Here is an 18934-nt window from a genome sequence, read left to right as displayed (position 1 = left end):
TCTAGGGGCGATGGCCCGATGTATTCATGTTAAACAAATGCAATGAATAAGGTTCATTTCATTTCAGGGGCACTCAATTTGTTTTGGGGCTACACATCCCTACCATATAACTGTGTTTGGAATTGATAAGAAACACGGAGGGAAAATTGCTTCTATCCCAAACAAACTGGAGGAGAGAGAGAGCATTCCTAGATGTGATAGTGCAGACTGATCCCCTGGAAAATATGTTTTATATATATAGATGGATAGATATAGTAATTGTCATTATCTGCAGCTAACTTCTTCTGTATTATCTGATTTTATTTATTCTCTGTTCTATCCTCTTATTGGTTAAATAAACCTAACAGAAATACCTGGAACCATGATAAACTGAGTCAGAGTCTGTTTGTGACTATTTGTGTGGGGGGGAAAAGCTCCTGGGTTCAAACCCCCAGGTATAATCCCAGTAATTGTGTGTGTGTGTGTGTTTACATTGGGTAGACCCTTGATGCAGTCCTGTGTGCATGCAGATGACAAGCCCCTCAGGCAACTCCCAGTATAGACCCCAGTGAGATTAGCCCCCAGACAGAATGCCAGTATGCATTAGGGATGTGCATTCGTTTGCAATGTAATAGGAAATAAAGAAGATATTTCCTATTTCGTTGAATTTCAGGGAGGGGTCTAACGAAACGAAAGGAAAACCCATGAAATTTTGTGGGTTTTTTTTTTGGGGGGGGGGGGGGGAGAAAGGGCACACAAAAAAAACAACAATCCCAAACCCACCCCGACCCTTCAAATTAAGTTAATTATAAACCCCCACCCTCCCGACCCCCCACGCCATCCATTGCTCCTCCCATGTGACAGGGGCCGACCAATAGCACCAGTAGCCCCTGTCACATGCGGGCCGATACAGTAAAATCGCGTGCGCACAGGAGAGATACAGTATTTTAATTTATTAAAATTAGGGCCGGCGGTAAAAAGAGGCGCTAGGGATACTAGCGCGTCCCTAGCGCCTCTTTTTTGATAGGAGCGGCGGCTGTCAGCGGGTTTGACAGCCGATGCTCAATTTTGCCGATGTTGGTTCTCAAACCCGCTGACAGCCATGGGTTCGGAAACCGGACGCCGGCAAAATTGAGCATCCGGTTTTTGATCCGCGAGCTGCGCGCCTATTTCGAATTTTTTTTTCTATTTTTTTTTTTTTACTTTTTTTAACTTTAGGGACCTCTGACTTAATTTCGCCGGTGCCCGGAGAAATTAGCGCCTACCTTTTGGGTAGGCGCTAATTTCTGAAAGTAAAATGTGCGGCTTGGCTGCACATTTTACTTTCTGTATCGCGCGGAAATACCTAATAGCGCCATCAACATGCATTTGCATGTTGCGGGCGCTATTAGGTTCGGGGGGGGGTTGGACGCGCGTCCAATCGCGGGTTAACAGTGTGCTTCACCAGAGCGCACTGTACTGTATTGGCCTGATGGTAAGGGGAAAGGGCCACCAGCCACCGGCGCCATTTTGATTACTGATAGCCGACGGCCCACGAGGGGGAGATCGCTCCAGGGACCCCCGCTGGACCACCAGGGACTTTCGGTAAGTCTTGGGGGGGTCAAGAGGGTGGGGGGGATTATAGGGATGCGCGAAACGGATTTTCCTGAAATTTCGGGAAAATTCGTTTTGGGGCGGCCGAAAAAAAATCGGCCCAAACCGTGGGAAAACGAAATTTCCCGCGGCAGGCCAATAACGAAGGCCAAACCAAAAGGTTCAGCCAATCACATCTCTAGTATGCATGGTCTGAACCTAGAACAGGCTCTTAATGGAGACAGTGCATGCAAATTGACCTCATGCATATTCATTGTGGATATCCTGTAAACCTGACTGGCTAGATGTGCCCACAAGGACTGGATTGAGAAGCACTGCTCTGGACCATACTATGCTGCTTGCCTGCAGTACTTATCACAGGTTGGTCTCAGAAGAGCTGAAAATCACACAAAAAAACCCTTTAACCCCCACTGCAAGGACGTGCGGCTGAACGAAGGAGTTGAGCTTGTAGTAAAGAAGGCTACAGTATTGATAGGATTAATCTCTTGCCTGGAATCTTGACATTTTCAAGCCACAGATCTTACAATATAATTGGGGATGTTATATTTTGGGCTGTAAATCACTCTTCAAATGGTAACGTAGACAAAATGCTCCACAGACTTTTTCTGGTCTGACAGAGAAGCTTAGACAATTATCACTGCTAAAGCGAACAGTCCAGCGATGACCACTGCCATACCACAGCGATCAAGACTCCTGCAACCTGCAGCACGCTTCCTAAAGGCTGTGCGGATCTCTGACTCTGCGCAGATTCATGTTGGCAGATTGCACAACACTTCATGCAGTTCATGGTTTTTGCCATGTACTGTAGATGACAGAGAGGCCACAAAACCATTAGAAAAGATGTAGATTCGGGGGAGGGGTTTGGGGGGGTGGAGGGGAGAGTTTCGTTTTGGAAGTTATCCAGTCAAACCTAAACTTCTGACAATTTTCCTCCGCTACATTCAGCCGCTGAAAAGGTGGGCATTCTGAGGTGTGGTTGCATCTGATGGGGAGAGATTTAGGATGGAGACCCCCAGCTGGTCAGCACAAATTTTCAGCACTAGCCAGCCGGTTCTGGCAGCTATCGCCGTGTGCAGGAATAACAGGCCCAGTTTCCACTATTACCTAGCTGACTGTCTTGCAGTGGCGTGGCTTAATAAGAATTGACACCCCCCCCCCCCCCTTGTCTGTACTACAGTTTTGGAAGTTTGAGGAAGAAAGATCCCCCACGGACCACCCCAGCTCTCTCACCTCAACGAGGCTGGCTCAATGCTGGCTGATAATACAGAGGACGCAGAGAGAACTTTTGGGATCCTGCCAGGCACTTGTGGAAACAGGATGCTGGGCTTGATGGACCCGCGGTCTGACCCGGCATGGCAAGTCTTATATATTTATGAACTGGATCTAAGCACATAGACACAGGGAAAGGAGGAAACTGGCCATCTGACCGAGTGACCGGAGTGTGCGTATGTGTTTGTAGTTGTTTCTGGGAGGAAAGGGATGTTGGGCAGGGGGGCTGCGTGTGCAGATGTCTGTGTTGCTGGTTGCGTCAGGCATGCAGACTCCGCTGGTAATGGGTATCCTGCTAATAGGCAATCGTAAGGATGAATGTTTACTTCAAGGTTTATTGTTTTGCAGTTTGAAATATGAAGCTCTTCATTTTGTTACTGTCTTCCAACACCCCTATGAAAATAAGGATTTAGAAAGCGAAGACTAGGAGTATTGCAGAAACTGGCTCTGAATGGGGCAGGGCCTCCCTCTGCTCCTGAATGTGGGCTTTGTTTCTGCCCTGCCTGAAGCTGCCATACGCTCAGCACGGAAGACCCCTCGGGCGCTCTTTAATTTCAGACAGCATCTTTGTATTTTTTGAGGGGGGGGGAGGATTTTCAAAGCATTGTTATGAATAAAAGTGGCCCTTTGAGAACACCTCCGGTGGGTGTACAAGGTGAAAGAGTCTCCTGTGTACTCTTATGCGCATACAAAATAAGCATTTTGGGGTGGGGCGGAATCAGGATTTATGCGCATACTTTCAGTTTTCAAAAGTCTGCGTATAAATCCACATGCACAACATGAACACCTGCTCATGCAGGCCTATGTAACGTTGTACGTGTGTGCTGTGGCGGGGGCAGGGGGGGGTGAGGAGCAGGTCTGCGCACACCCACGGATTGTCAAAGTGGATTTATGTTCATAAATTCTGGCTAACATCAGACTTTGGCCTCTACCAGTTGTTGAAAACGAGCCCCTCCTCCTCCTCTCACTCGGGCCGATACAGTACAGTGCGCTCCGGCAGAACGCACTGTTAGCCTGCGTTTGGACGCACGTTTTCGATGCGCTAGCTTTACCCCTTATTCAGTAAGGGGTCGAAAACGCGCGTCCAACCCCCCCGAAACTAATAGCGCCTGCAGCATGCAAATGCAGGTTGATGGCCCTATTAGTTATTCCCGCGCGATTCAGAAAGTAAAATGTGCAGCCAAGCCGCACATTTTACTTTCAGAAATTAGCGCCTACCCAAAGGTAGGCGCTAATTTCTGCCGGCACTGGGAAAGTGTACAGAAAAGCAGAAAAAAACTGCTTTTCTGTACACCCTCCGACTTAATATCATGGCGATATTAAGTCGGAGGTCCCAAAAGTTAAAAATAATTAAAAAAAAAAAAAATTAAAATCAGCCCGCGGCTTGCGGATTGAAAACCGGATGCTTAATTTTGCCGGCGTCGTGGCTGTCAGCAGGTTTGAGAACCAATGCTGGCAAAATTGAGCATCGGCTGTCAAACTCGCTGACAGCCGCCGCTCCTGTCAAAAAAAGAGGCGCTAGGGACGCGCTAGTGTCCCTAGCGCTTCTTTTTACCGCGGGCCCTCATTTAAATACTGAATCGTGCGCACAGGAGAGTGGCCTGTCTCCTGCGACTTTTACTGAATCGGCCTGTCTGTGAGGGGAAGGAAATCAGACAGGCAGCACACGGAGCCATGAGACAGAGAGGGGCAAGTGCTGTGGGGTTCAGTCACTGGGCCAACTGGGGATGCTGTGGAGCAGGCCGACTCTAGAGGAGAGCAGTGCCCAGGGCAAATACACTTGAGGAAGTTCCCACTCCCCTCCCCCCCTAGAGGCAAAACAGTGGGAGGAGGGAAAAGAGGGTCATCCATTCCCACCTCTCAAGTTAAAGAGCAGGCAGGGTCACAGCTGTGAAGAACAGCCCAGCGGGAGGAAGAGAGAGGCAGCGGCATCAGGCCGGCCAGAAAACCTGGATACAGCGGCGAAAGCATGGCGCGCGCGGCTCCTGCCGCAGAAGCTGGGGCAACCTGACCCCTCCCATATGGACAGCCTTACTGAGGAGGCAGCGTTCACAGCCCCTGGGAGCCCCAGCATCGCTCAATGGTGACCCCCCCCCCGACGTAGGGACCAGGATGACAGTAGGGATGTAAACACAAACTGCTGAAGAGTGGAATCGTCAAAACCGATCATTTAAAAAAAAAAAAAGTGACATAACAAGTGCACGTTTAAAAATATGTTAAAAAACGTAATATATCTATGAAATTAAATATGTTGGGGTAAACAAAGGAAGGAGACTTAACAATAAGACTCTGAATGGGCAAGTTAAAGCTTCAGGCTGATCCCGCTCGTCCTGCTGCTTTAACTGATCCCTCTGCATCCTGCTGATGGCAGCGCAGAATGACTGCTGACAAGTTCTTATCGGAAGAAACCCTGCCTGCACGGAGAAGTGTTAGATCGGATCAAGGACTGGCAAGGAAGCAAGCATCCATCCCTATCTGTCTGCCTCTCCCCAGCTCACTCATTTTAACTTCCAGACTCTTCTGCTGGCAGAGGCCGCACCGCCTGGATCCATCTTCTGACCGAGGGACCCTGGGGAAGTGCTGCCAGACTGTACCTGGTCAAGGATGCTGCAGGTGGCTCCCAGGAGGAGTCCCAGCAGTGGCCGGCACAGGCTCCTCGTCCACTTCTGCACGTGCAACCACAGCGGGGGCGAGGGAAGTGGCTGAAAGCCAACTGCAGGCTACAATTCCTCTGCTGTAAAAGCCTCATTTTCGGACATCCGGTCACAGCACCACCAGTGGTGCTGGGATAGCAGGTACTCAGCCCCCTCCTGCCAGCCAAGGACAGTGCATTCCAGGCCTGGACCTAGTCCTGTTATAAAACTTGGTCAAGAGCCCGCTAATGACCTGCTGCCTGATCGTGGAAGCCTGGTCCTCATCCCACGGCTGAGCGAGGAGGGGGGAGCCTCAGGAATAGAGAAGGAGCCTGTATTAAGTGCAGGTTGTGCAAGCAGTGCGTGTTTAATACAGGAATACCTCGAGATCTGTTTTCCGTGTACTTCCCCTGGAGCCCATTAACACCATGGCTGGATGGCAGTAGAATCGATGTCTGGAACCTTTGGAGACCGGGCGGCAGCACCAATAAAAATCAATAAGCTCATGACAGAGAAGGAAGATAAGAGGCTATGAGCAGCCCAGTATTACAGGCCCAAGGTGACCCAGAAAGATTCTTTCAGAGTTGGGAAGCAGATTGAGCAGAGAGCAGAGGGGCCTTATCAGATCCTGGATTTTTATGGAGAAGGAAAGCCTCTCAACATTTTTTTATTTTTTTTTGTTGACCCAATAAAAGGTGTTGCAGAATGCAGAGATTTACGTTTTCTCTAGGCTGCAGTCCCTTTACCATGCAGGCTGAATAAAATGCCTTCAGTTACCGCATCCAATAGAAGCAGCACTGAGTGAATGGAAGAGGCTCTGGAAAGAGCATGGATCCAGTCCTTACCTCCCGGCTCCTCCTCATCTGGAGATGCCGCCCCTCACCCTTCCAACCATGCACCCCACCTCTGGAGAAATTTAAAGGGCTGGATCCTTCCTGTAAAACCTTGCAGGCTCAGGACCCCGTGCTTGTGTAAGCTCTTCGGACAAGGGACCCTTTATATCTCTTGCACTGCTGTGCACAGTGATGGTGCTAATCGTTATTATATAGTTGCCAGGTTTTTGGTGGCCAATTATTGCCCATAAGCGAGCACCGTCCCTGGGAAACTCTAGTAGTCTCCTCTGGAAACCTACCTCAAAGCACTTATCCTATGACCAAATGTTTAGGACCCAAAACAGAAACCACAGGCGGGTCTGGCCTGCATAGCAGAAATTCAATTTGGACCAGAAAAATCCAAATCTGGCAACGAAATCTGGCTGAGACCTTGAACTGGGTGGCGATTAATATTCCTTCTGCAACTTTTGAGCTGATTTTTTGACGCGGCCTCTCTTCATTTCTCATTCTCTCCCTCTTGTTTCTATTCCTGTCTTTTGGTTTTTCTCTCCCTCCCTCTGGTGGAGCGGCAGCTCAGGCTTGTCCTGGGCTGTCTATGATAATGTGGACCTCTGGCTAGCTGGTACGCTCGCCCACACCTCTCACCCCTCCCTACAGGCTGATACAGAACGGTGCGCTCAGCCGAGCGTACCGTTTAACAAGCGACTGGCCGCGCGTTTCCCACCGGTGTCAATTACCCCTTATACTGTAAGGGGTAATAGCACGTGAAAAACACGTGGGCAAACCCCCCCCCCCTGAAACTAATAGCGCTCATCACATGCAAATGCATGTTGATGAGCCTATTAGTTAGTCACCCGGAATACTGAAAGTAAAATGTGCAGCCAAGCCACACATTTTACTCTCAGAAATTAACGCCTGCCCAAGGGCAGGCGTTAAATTCTAAGCAACCCTGAAAAGTATAGAGAAAAGCAGAAAATACTGTTTTTCTGTACATCCTCCGACTTAATATCATAGCGATATTAAGTCGGAGGAACCTAAAATTTCAAATAAAAATTAAAAAAATATATAACCCACAGCTCAAATTTGCGGGTGTCTGTTTTCCTAACACGCTGCTGTCAGCGGGTTTGAAAACCGACGCCGGTAAAATTGAGCATCAGTTTTCAGTCCTGCTGCCAGCCGCCTCTACCGCTAATAAGGAAATGCTAGGGACTGCGCTATTGTCCCTAGCGCCTCCTTATTTGCGCGACACCTAATTTGAATACAGAAATCCCACGCCCAGGCGAGGTGCCTGCGCGCGGGCGCTCAACACGGAGCGCTGGCTCTCCGGCACTTTTTTACTGAATCTGCCTGCTAGTCAGGTAGAGGACTGAGCTGCTGAGTGGGGGCACCATAAATTTTGAAATCTTTCCTCCCCCCCTGTAGGTCCACATGCGCTGCCTAGACAGCCATCAATTACAGGCTGTCACTGGTCCAGCAGCACATGAAGCCCCCTCCCCTAGCTAGCCTATATTAATAGGCAGGGGTCTCCCCTCCCCCCTCAGTTTTTCCTGATTCCCCCCTCCCGTCTGCCCTCTCCCTTCCTCACGCCCGTCTTTTATAGTGCTTTTGTGCTGATTTCTCGTGGTTGTTGCTTCTCTTGTGCGTGTGTGTGCTTCCATTTCTCATGACGGCTGGTGGAGCACCCGAGCGGTAGAAGAAAGCTTTGCAGTATTTGGAGTCTCTGGCGGATGTGACGGTGGGTTCAACCTTGCGGATATTTGGCTCCTTGCTGGCGCTGGCAGGCACTTGAGGTCAAATAGGCCTGCAGGTCGTGAGAGCTGGGGTAGTCTTAGCTTACTCGCTGTGGCGGCTAAGCTGCCAGGGCTGGCTCACTTAAATACGGTTACGCTATGTTATGTTATTAGGCTCGGGTACTGAGTTGGAATAAAAGCTGCGGCCTTTGACCTTCTAAACATTGCTATGCAATTATTTCCTTGCGATTGGACGAGGATGGGTGCGGGTCGGGACTGGCCCAGGGTGTCTTCATCTTATCTCCCCCTTCCTTTTCTGTTTCAGCTCTTGCTCTTCCTCCTGCGTCTCTTTCGTTTAACCCTTTCTCTTCCTTCCTATCCTTCTCCTGTTATAGCTCAATGTCCAGTCTCTCTGAGTATGCGGGTCCCCATCCCTATCCATGTAGGGGGCCACATGAGGACTCGGGGGCACCTTGGCTTGCATCCCAGGATACGCACAGATAGCGGACACGCACTGTTTCCCCCCGTTCCTTCACCTCCTTCCTGTACATTGTTTCCCTCCCCGCCCCCAATCCAGGGTCCTCCACTCCCTCTCATCCCTGGTCCTCGCTCTCCTCTCTCCCTCACCCTCCAAGTCCCAGGAAGCTTGAAAGTCACTGAGCGAGCACTAAAGCAGCAGCAAAGCCAAGCCTGATCAATGCACTGGAAGTTAAAACGTACCACATCGTTGCATTAGGTTTCTTGTTCTGCATTCTGCCTCATTTCTGAGAAGTCAGTGCCATTCTTATGAAATGAGCTGCGGTGCTGAGATCTTCATCAGAGCCCATCAGGCCCTGCACCGATGCACAAAGCAGGGGCGAGCACCACAGACTGAAGGGCGCACACTTATTCCAAAAGGAGTGAAAATTAAAAACAAAGGAGAATTAGGAAGAAGACCACATGAATGAAACATTAGAAGCAAGAAACCGGCCAGCTGCCATTTGCGGTTCTGCTTGAAAGGAAGGCGGTTTGCTGTGCAGGTGAGCAGCCTCTGATCCAAGCTGCTCCAGAGCACACTGTAACTGTCCCACCCTTTCCTCTCTTTTGATCCAGTCTAGTGTACTTGCCAGAGAGAAAAGCCAATGCCCTAGTGCCTTAGATCAAGAGGCCCCTAGCTCCCAGTGCAAGGGAGGAGCTGTCCCTGAACCCACCCTGTCCTACTTCCTCATGTCCTGCCTTCCCCCCCAACCTGTCTTCCACCCGTGGTGTCCTCCCTCCCATCCTGTCCTCTCCCACATGCTGCTCTCCTACTCCATCCTGTCCTCCCTCATGTGCTTCCCCCCCCCCCCCTCCCCTTACATGTAGGTCTCCCTCACCATCCTGCCCCTTCTCGTTTGCTGACCTCTCCACCTAAATCCAGTCCTCCTTTAAGTGCAGCTTCCCTTGACTGATCCTACTCGGACCCCTCAGAAATCACACGCCCAGCAGCTCTGACCCACACGTTTCAGCCTTTATTATGGAGAAATCAGCAGGTGTGTGCGAGTACATATGTGCACGTGTCACAGGTTTCATAAACATGCAAAGTCCACTTATGTTACATAAACTAAAAAATACTGAAAAATTATTAGTCCTGTAAATCTTCTTTTTAAACATGATGGGGTTTACTTTCCCTTTTAGTGCGTGTTAATGGTGAATGTGTTAATACTATTCAGCTCTCCAAAAAAAAAAAAAAACCTCAAACAGGGCACTATCACGTTTTGTGACAAATGTTGAGTGTCCTCTCTTGTGATCTTTTTCTTCCTTCAACCTTGACCCGCAAACAGTGGCTGGGATTACTGCCTTCAGGAGTCCAGAAAACCAAGAGCCGGCAAGAAGGGAATCCTGCTGCTCATTTCAGAAATCCCCACGAGGTGGCAACCTGAGGAGCGCTCCATGCCAGAGATGAGAAGCAGCGGAAGTGCTGGAGGCCAGCAGGCAGCAGCATCCCTTGCAGGGAGCAGGAGTTCACGTGGAGCCTGCCACCAACGCAGCAGGAAGGGAAAACTGGCAGAACCGCAGGGGCCTTGGCTTCTTTTCCTGCTCTGGTGGACAAGGTTTCTATGTTAACAGCAACACAGCCAGGAAGGGGTAAGACAGACAGCAGCCCCTGCAGGCTCCAGCAGCTCAATGAAGCAGAACTGAAGCAGACTCACAAACCTCTTGCACAAACAGGTAACATTTTCAAAGAGCACTAAACAAAAAAGTGCAACGTGCTTTTCTTCCACGATGGTGCTCAGCATTGTCTACATTTTATGTAACCCTGGCACCCATGGTGTCCCACTTTCCTCTCCCCAATAAAAGCAACTAGCTAAATTAAAACAGGCAAAATGACATTTATGAGAATTGCAGGTAGTGGACACGAATAGAGTCACAGTTTTAATACCCTTCACAACAGTGAGCCATCAAATAATGTTCTGCCTATACTGGAGCAGGCCTCACCCAAAACTGTGACTTTGATATCCACCAGCTAGGCCACACACACCACCAGTGTGGCCACTGCCCTTCTTGCCTGCACGGATCCAGCAGGCATCTTCCTGGGAATTACAGCCTCAGGCACAGCCTTCTGGCCACCACCTGGCAGCAAGCCCACTAACTGGTGCCTCCCGAGGATTCCCTCCCATCATGCCCCCAGACCAGCTGGCTAACCAGCATTGAGTGTCTCCCCACTGCCTGACCCATCTTCAGTCAGCACACCCCACCCCCATTCCCCTCCTCAGCTAAACCACTCACTCAATCTCACTAGCTTTAGGCCAGATCACGGCCTCTTTCCCCACACATGCTGATTTCACCTTTTGAGTGTGATCCTAGGAGGCAGCCAGGAAAATTCTGCTTATTACATAATTAGGGACCTTCATTGTCAGCTTTTATTTTCCCTGCGAATGTATCAGTGTTTATTGCAACAAGAACAAAAATATTTACCCACAAAAATACAGAGTCATTTGTTTCCACTGATTTCTCCAATTTATGTTCCCATTGCAATAAAGATTGATAAATTCCTGAGGAAACCACAGGTCCCTCTACATAATCCCGCAGTGTTGCTCTGTTGTTTGATAGCCCAATGGCATTGGTTAGGGAATGCGGGTATGGTCCGCTCTGATTGATCCCTTCACCAACAGTTGTCAGTGATCGGTCATTGATCTTTTCACCCAGATTGAAGGGAATAAATTCATTTTAATGTCCTAGGAGCAGTCAGCTCTACGGTACTTTCAATTCAGCCCAGAGGCGGTCACTTTTGAGGGTTCAGGGAGTGGGGGTTGGATTGGCAGTGGGGCTGGAGATTTGATCAACATCTTTTTTTTTCAAGACAGGATCAGTGCGGTGGGGGGAGGTTGGCACCCGCTCTGCATGCTAAGTTGTTTTTTATCATATATAACTGGTTGTATTCAGCAAACAGCTGGTAAGGTATAAAGTGATCCAGATACATGTATGAGTATATTAGAGTGGGACGGCTGGATAACTTTGCTGCTCATCAGCTTACTGAATATGGACCTCAGAGTGTTAGGTTTGGGGTGATTTGCCTAATCAGAAACACATTGGGGGAAGGGTGCTCCTCAGGCACCCACCGGTCTGCTTTAGAAATGCAGGGTCTGATTTGTATCTTTGCCACAGAGACCATTCACAAATAGGGGACAGCATTGCCACCTGCCGTGGGTAATCCCTGACAGCCTGATCCAGTTCTGGTGTTGCCCCACTGCATGTATGGACTTGTCTGACAGGAGACAGCATGTAAAGGTAAATGAAACTTACTCTGAAGAGAGAACGGTGTTAAGTGGAGTGCCATAAGAACATAAGAAAATGCCATACTGGGTCAGACCAAGGGTCCATCAAGCCCAGCATCCTGCTTCCAACAGTGGCCAATCCAGGCCACAAGAACCTGGCAAGTACCCAAAAACTAAGTCTATTCCATGTTACCATTGCTAATGGCAGTGGCTATTCTCTAGGTGAACTTAATAGCAGGTAATGGACTTCTCCTCCAAGAACTTATCCAATCCTTTTTTAAACACAGCTATACTAACTGCACTAACCACATCCTCTGGCAACAAATTCCAGAGTTTAATTGTGCATTGAGTAAAAAAGAACTTTCTCCGATTAGTTTTAAATGTGCCCCATGCTAGCTTCATGGAGTGCCCCCTAGTCTTTCTACTATCCGAAAGAGTAAATAACCGATTCACATCTACCCGTTCTAGACCTCTCATGATTTTAAACACCTCTATCATATCCCCCCTCAGTCGTCTCTTCTCCAAGCTGAAAAGTCCTAACCTCTTTAGTCTTTCCTCATAGGGGAGTTGTTGCATTCCCCTTATTTTGGTAGCTCTTCTCTGTACCTTCTCCATCGCAATTATATCTTTTTTGAGATGCAGGACCAGAATTGTACACAGTATTCAAGGTGCGGTCTCACCATGGAGCGATACAGAGGCATTATGACATTTTCCGTTTTATTCACCATTCCCTTTCTAATAATTCCCAACATTCTGTTTGCTTTTTTGACTGCCACAGCACACTGAACCGACGATTTCAATGTGTTATCCACTATGACACCTAGATCTCTTTCTTGGGTTGTAGCACCTAATATGGAACCCAACATTGTGTAATTATAGCATGGGTTATTTTTTCCTATATGCATCACCTTGCACTTATCCACATTAAATTTCATCTGCCATTTGGATGCCCAATTTTCCAGTCTCACAAGGTCTTCCTGCAATTTATCACAATCTGCTTGTGATTTAACTACTCTGAACAAGGATCAGTTTTGGGACCAGCTCTGTTCAATATCTTTGTGAGCGATTTTGCGGAAGGGACAGAAGGTAAATTTTGTCCTTTGGGGATGATACTAAGATCTGTAACAGAGTGGACACACTTGAAGGAATAAAAAGAATGAAAAGTGATTTAAGAAAGCTTGAAGAGTGACTGAAGACTTGGTAGCTGGGATTCAATACCAAGAAGTGCAGTCATACATCTGGAATGCAGTAATCCAAAAGAGCTGTATGTGATGGGGAGTGAAAGCCTGATGTACATGTACCAAGAGAGGGATCTTGGGGTGATTGTGTCTGGTGAACATAAGACATAAGATATGCCTTACTGGGTCAGACCAAGGGTCCATCAAGCCCAATCTCCTGTGTCAAACAGTGGCCAATCCAGATCACAAGTACCTGGCAAGTACCCAAACATTAAACGAATAGATCTCAAGCTACTAATCCATATTGATTAATAGCAGTTTATGGACTTATCCAAACCTTTTTTTAACCCAGCTACACCAACTGCTGTAACCACATCCTCTGGCAATGAATTCCAGAGCTTAATTATGTGTTGAGTGAAAAATAATTTTCTCTGATTTGTTTTAAATGACCTACTTGCTAACTTCATGGAGTGCCCCCTAGTCCTTGTATTTTCCAAAAGAGTAAACAACCAATTCACATTTACCCATTCAAGTCCTTTCATGATTTTGTAGACCTCTATCATTCCCCCCCTCCTCCCCCGAGTCGTTTCTTCTCCAAGCTGAACAGCTCTAACCTTGTTAGCTTTTCCTCATAGGGGAGTCGTTCTATCCCCTTTATCATTTTGATTGCAGCCCCTTCTCTGTACTTTCTCCAGTGTAACTATATCTTTTTTGAGGTGTGGCGACCAAAACTGCACATAGTATTCAAGGTGCTGTCTCACCATGGAGTGTACAGAGGCATTATGAAATTCTCCGTTTTATTTGCCATTCCCTTTCTAATAATTCCTAACATTCTTTTTGCCTTTTTGACTGTCACAGAACACTGAGTCGACAATTTCAATGTATCTACTCTGACGCTTAGATCTCTTTCCTGGGTGGTAGCTCCTAATATGGAACCTAACAACTTTTAACTACAGCATGGGTTATTTTTCCCTATATGCATCACCTTGTGCTTATCCACATTAAATTTCATCTGCCATTTGGATGCCCAATCTTCCAGTCTCGCAAGGTCCTCCCGCAATTTATCAAAATCCACTTGTAATTTAACCACTCTTAATAATTTTGTATCTGCAAATTTTATTACCTCACTTATCATATTCCTTTCCAGATCATTTATAAATATATTGAAAAGCACAAGCCCAAGTACATATCCCTGAGGCACTCCACTGTTACCCTTTTCCACTGAGAAAATTGACTATTTAATCCTACTCTCTGTTTCTTGTCTTTTAACCAGTTTGCAATCCACGAAAGAACCTCGCCTCCTATCCCATGACTTTTTAGTTTTCTTAAAAGCCTCTCATGAGGGACTTTGTTGAACGCCTTCTGAAAATCCAAATACACCACATCTACCGGTTCACCTTTGTCCACATGTTTATTCATCCCTTCATAAAAATGTAGGAGATTTGTGAGACAAGACTTCCCTTGGGTAAGTCCATGCTGGATGTGTCCCATTAAACTATGTCTACCTAAATGTTCTGTGATTTTATTCTTTACAACAGTTTCCACGATTTTTCCTGGCACTGAATTCAGGCTTACTGGTCTATAGTTTCCCTGACCTCCCCTGGAACCCTTATTAAACATTGAGGTTACATTGGCCACCTTCCAGTCTGCAGGTACAATGGACGATTTTAATGATAGATTACAAATTTTTACTAATAGGTCTGAAATTAATTTTTGAGTTCTTTCAGAACCCTGGGGTGTATACCATCCAGTTCAGGTGATTTTCTACTCTTCAGTTTCTCAATCTGGCCTACTACATCTTCCAAGCAAAGCAATGTGACAACGCGATAGCTAAAGCCAGAAGAATGCTGGGCTGCATAGAGAGAGGAATAACCCGTAAGAAAAAAAGAGGTGATAATGTCCTTGTACAGGTCCTTGGTGAGGCCTCACCTGGAGTACTGTGTTGAGTTCTGTGTTGATAGAGACCTGTCTCTATCAAAAATGATAGAGACAGGTCGGAGGCAGTTCAGAGAAAGGCAACCAAAATGGTGTGGGGTCTGTATCAGAAGACTTATGGGGAGAGGTTGATGAACCTGAATATGTATTCCCTGGAGGAGACTAGGTGCAGGGGAGACATGATACAGACCTTCAGATACCTGAAAGATTTTAATGATGCACAATGCTCAAAACTTTTCCGTCGGGAAAACAAACAATAGAACTAGGGGTCACGATATGAAACTCCAGAATGGACAACTCAGAACAAATATCAGGAAATATTTCTATAGACAGCATGTTGGATACTTGGAATGCCCTTCCGGAAGAGGTGGTGAAGACAAAAGCAGTAAATGAATTAAGAACACATGGGATAAACACTATGGATTTCTAAAGGCTGGAGTTGGAAATTAAGAAAAGGGTAACCAGCATGGAGCAGCAGCTGCTATTTCTAACAGAAGGCATGGGGATTACTACACGTCATCAATTAGCTTACTTGATTTTGATGCAACTGCAGCATCGCTGTCTGCTTCGACAGGGGGGGGGGGAACGAGGAATTGGATTCAGTCGACAACCAATGCTGGGCCCCGACTTTTATGGTTCGGAGTATGGTTACACAGACATTAGAGAAAAAGCGCAGGACTGCTTCTTCGGCCAAGTCCAAAAGCTAAACACATTCAAGCAGCAATGTCTGAATCATCAAGAAGGCGCCTCACCCTGTAAAAATGTTGCTAGCAGTAATTTTGTTATGGGTTTGACAGTTGTTTGGTTTTTGATTGCAAATATTATTACCCTTAGCATAATGCTTGGGGATAACCTACATGTAGTGGCAGTTACTACCTTTAATATAAGACTTGGGAGTAAACTGCATGGAGCGGCAGTTGCTACTCTTAACAGAAACATGGGTGTAGCCTGTATGAAGCAGCAGTTACTACCCTTAACATAATGCTTGGGGATAACCTGCAGAGTAGTTAAATCACAAGCAGACTGTGATACATTACAGGATCTTGCAAGACTGGAAGATTGGGCATCCAAATGGCAGATGAAATTTAATGTGGACAAGTGCAAGGTGTTGCATATAGGAAAAAATAACCCATGCTGTAGTTACACGATGTTCGGTTCTATATTAGAAGCTACCACCCAGGAAAAAGATCTAGGCATCATAGTGGGGATAGCATGCATGGAGCGGCAATTACTACCCTTAACATAATGCTTGAGGATAACCTACATGTAGTGGCAGTTACTACCCTTAAGATAAGGCTTGGGCGTTTCCTGCACGAGCGGCAGTTACTACTCTTAATATAAGGCTTGGGGATAACCTACATGTAGTGGCACTTACTACCCTTAATATTGGGCTTGGAGGTAACCTGCATTGAGAGATAGTTACTACCCTTAACAGAAACAAGGGGGTAACTGCACGGACTGGCGGTTACTATCCTTAACAGAAAGATGGGGGGTAACTGCACGGACTGGCGGTTACTATCCTTAACAGAAAGATGGGGGCTAACTGCACGGAGTGGCGGTTACTATCCTTAACAGAAAGATGGGGGCTAACCGCACGGAGTGGCAGTTACTATCTTTAACAAAAACAAGGGGGTAACTGCACAGAGTGGCAGTTACTATCCTTAATAGAAACAAGGGGGTAACTGCACAGAGTGGCAGTTACTATCCTTAATAGAAACAAGGGGGTAACTGCACAAAGTGGCAGTTACTATCCTTAACAGAAACAAGGGGGTAACTGCATGGAGTGGCAGTTACTATCTTTAACAGAAAGAAGGAGGTAACTACACGGAGTGGCACTTACTATCTTTAACAGAAACAAGGGGGTAACTGCACAGAGTGGCAGTTACTATCCTTAACAGAAACAAGGGGGTAACTGCACGGGTGGCAGTAACTATCCTTAGCATAAGGCTTGGGGGTAACCCAAATGGAGAAGCAGTTTCTATTTAAGAAACTTGCTGGGCAGACTGGATGGAAAATTTAGTTTTTTTCTGCCTTCATTACTAGGTTATTTTGTTACTTCCACTTCTTGCAGGACAAGCAGAGTTGTAAGTCTGTATGTGCTCAGGGATAAAGCCAGATCTGGATCAGATGAGGGTGCCCTAGTTTAGTACAAACTGGGAAGATCATCCTGGGCCCTACACTTTAAGAGACCCCCATGCTTTGATGCTCTTTTGCCCCCTGGGTGCAATCCTGCCTTCTCTTCTTTCCTGGGGCATGATGCATTCCCTTTCCCACTGGCAGGAGAGCATCGCTTCTTATCTGCATTTGCCTCCCTTGCTGGCTTTCATTTGAAGTCTTGAATCATGCTGTGCTATCACCGTGCAGACCAGAAGCACTCATACTATTGCTGAGTGTGGGAAAGAACCACTGCGAGTCATCACCAAGTGTGGACTTGGGCAACTCTCTGCCTTCACTGACTGCAGGCAAACGAAACTCTCTGCCATCAATGGAAAGAAGCCCTAAAGTATTTGATTCTCCTAGAGGCCTACCACCGAAGACCAGATGCCCTCCTCAGGGTCAGTTGAAGATTTGGCAGGGTGCGGAGGTTGCCTCAGGCAGCAAATTCTTTTGGGTGGCATGGTGTAGCGACATGCTGGCGGGGTTACTTCCCCCCAGCTGGCAGGAGGAAGAAGGCCCACCCGGTTGCATGGTTTAATTAATGATGAGTCAGTAGGGTTCCCACCCCCTGTTGACATGAATATCCACACTGCTGCACAGTAAGTGAGAGGCTCAAGATCACAGAGGAACTAGCAATAGAACTGGGATTCAAAGTTGGGGCCCTTATATTTAACAGCTCAGAACTCAGCTCCTTGTACACTGTAGGGAATCATGTGAAAAATGGGAATGCAAATGAGGTGGGTGAGGGGAGCAAGAGAAAAATAAGGGGAAAGGGAGGGAAGTAGAACGGAAACAAGGTTGTCTTGTGAAGGGGAAGGGGGGGGGAGGTAGCATGAGTGCATCACACACACTCCTCTACCATTCAAACACATACACACACCCCCCAGGGGCAGAGGATGGGGAAAGATGGAAGGCAGGTGGAAGGACTCCCAGGAATGTGGCAGGAAAAATATTCACCAACATTCTATCACTCCTCTGTGAAGAAAGCTTGCCAACGTTCAACATTCAAATTTCCGAACATTTGAAGATGCTGTTAATTCCGTGCTGAGTTTATGGATTTGTGACTTTTATTGCCACTCTTCATTGTTATAATATTCTGTTTTTGTGTATTTCTAACAGACAATGATGACCCATCTAGTTTTGCCACTTTACTTCCTGCTACAGTGCCATAGACCCCAGAACAGCTGATCTGACTTTCCCCTCACTTGTCCCCTGCTTTCCTAAATTGATTATTGTTTGTGCCTCTATTTCCTTCTCAGAGAGGTTGTTCCATGCATCCACCACCCTTTCTGTGAAGAATTATTTTCTGAGGTTACCCCTTTGAAGCCTCATATCATGACCACTAGTTCTCAAGCTTCTTTACTCTGAAAAAATGTTAGCTTTTCTCAGCCCAGTTTATAGTCTCTGATTAAACTATGCTCTGAGGTCTATGCAAATGGAACGAAATAAATGTATCCACTATATAGGGAGTAATGTTAAAAGAATTTATGCGCTTAAAACTGGATTTTACGCACATAAATAGGCTTTCGAAGATTGCTACAATATATGCTACTTTTACACCGCAAATCCTCTTGAATACCCCCCATGCTGAAAACAGAATGGCTACCGAAGCACACACTGTCTTGTATAACTGAAAGGGATGATTGCATGCTAACCTGCAGCAGGAGGACTGAAATCAGGACATTTTAGCCTTCCTTCCCAAATAGCTGCACATATCGCAAAAAAAATCAGGACGGTTAGCAACACTCAGGGGAACCCTGCCTACCTTCCACCTTCCCTACCATTTCAGTGGGAAATCCCTTACATGGGAGCAGAGGGGGCTCTCTCTCATCCGAGCCTCGAGCACAGACTGCCTTGCGCTGTGTGCCCGCTTCCTTTCCTGAAGAAGCT

At 47.0% G+C, this 18934-nt stretch overlaps 1 long non-coding RNA gene across 1 annotated transcript; it reads right to left on the bottom strand.

Annotated features, from left to right (window-relative positions):
- Positions 1-9514: 9514 nt before the first annotated feature.
- LOC115091550 lies at positions 9515-18933 on the bottom strand. Its single transcript, XR_003856765.1, has 2 exons — positions 18849-18933; positions 9515-10097 (listed from the first exon to the last, which is right to left on the bottom strand). It is a non-coding gene; the product is annotated as an uncharacterized LOC115091550 (long non-coding RNA).
- Between the last annotated feature and the right edge of the window lies 1 nt (position 18934).

Source organism: Rhinatrema bivittatum, chromosome 5, assembly GCF_901001135.1.
Source record: "Rhinatrema bivittatum chromosome 5, aRhiBiv1.1, whole genome shotgun sequence".
NCBI lineage: Eukaryota > Metazoa > Chordata > Amphibia > Gymnophiona > Rhinatrematidae > Rhinatrema > Rhinatrema bivittatum.
This window is presented reverse-complemented; position numbering and strand designations above follow the sequence as displayed.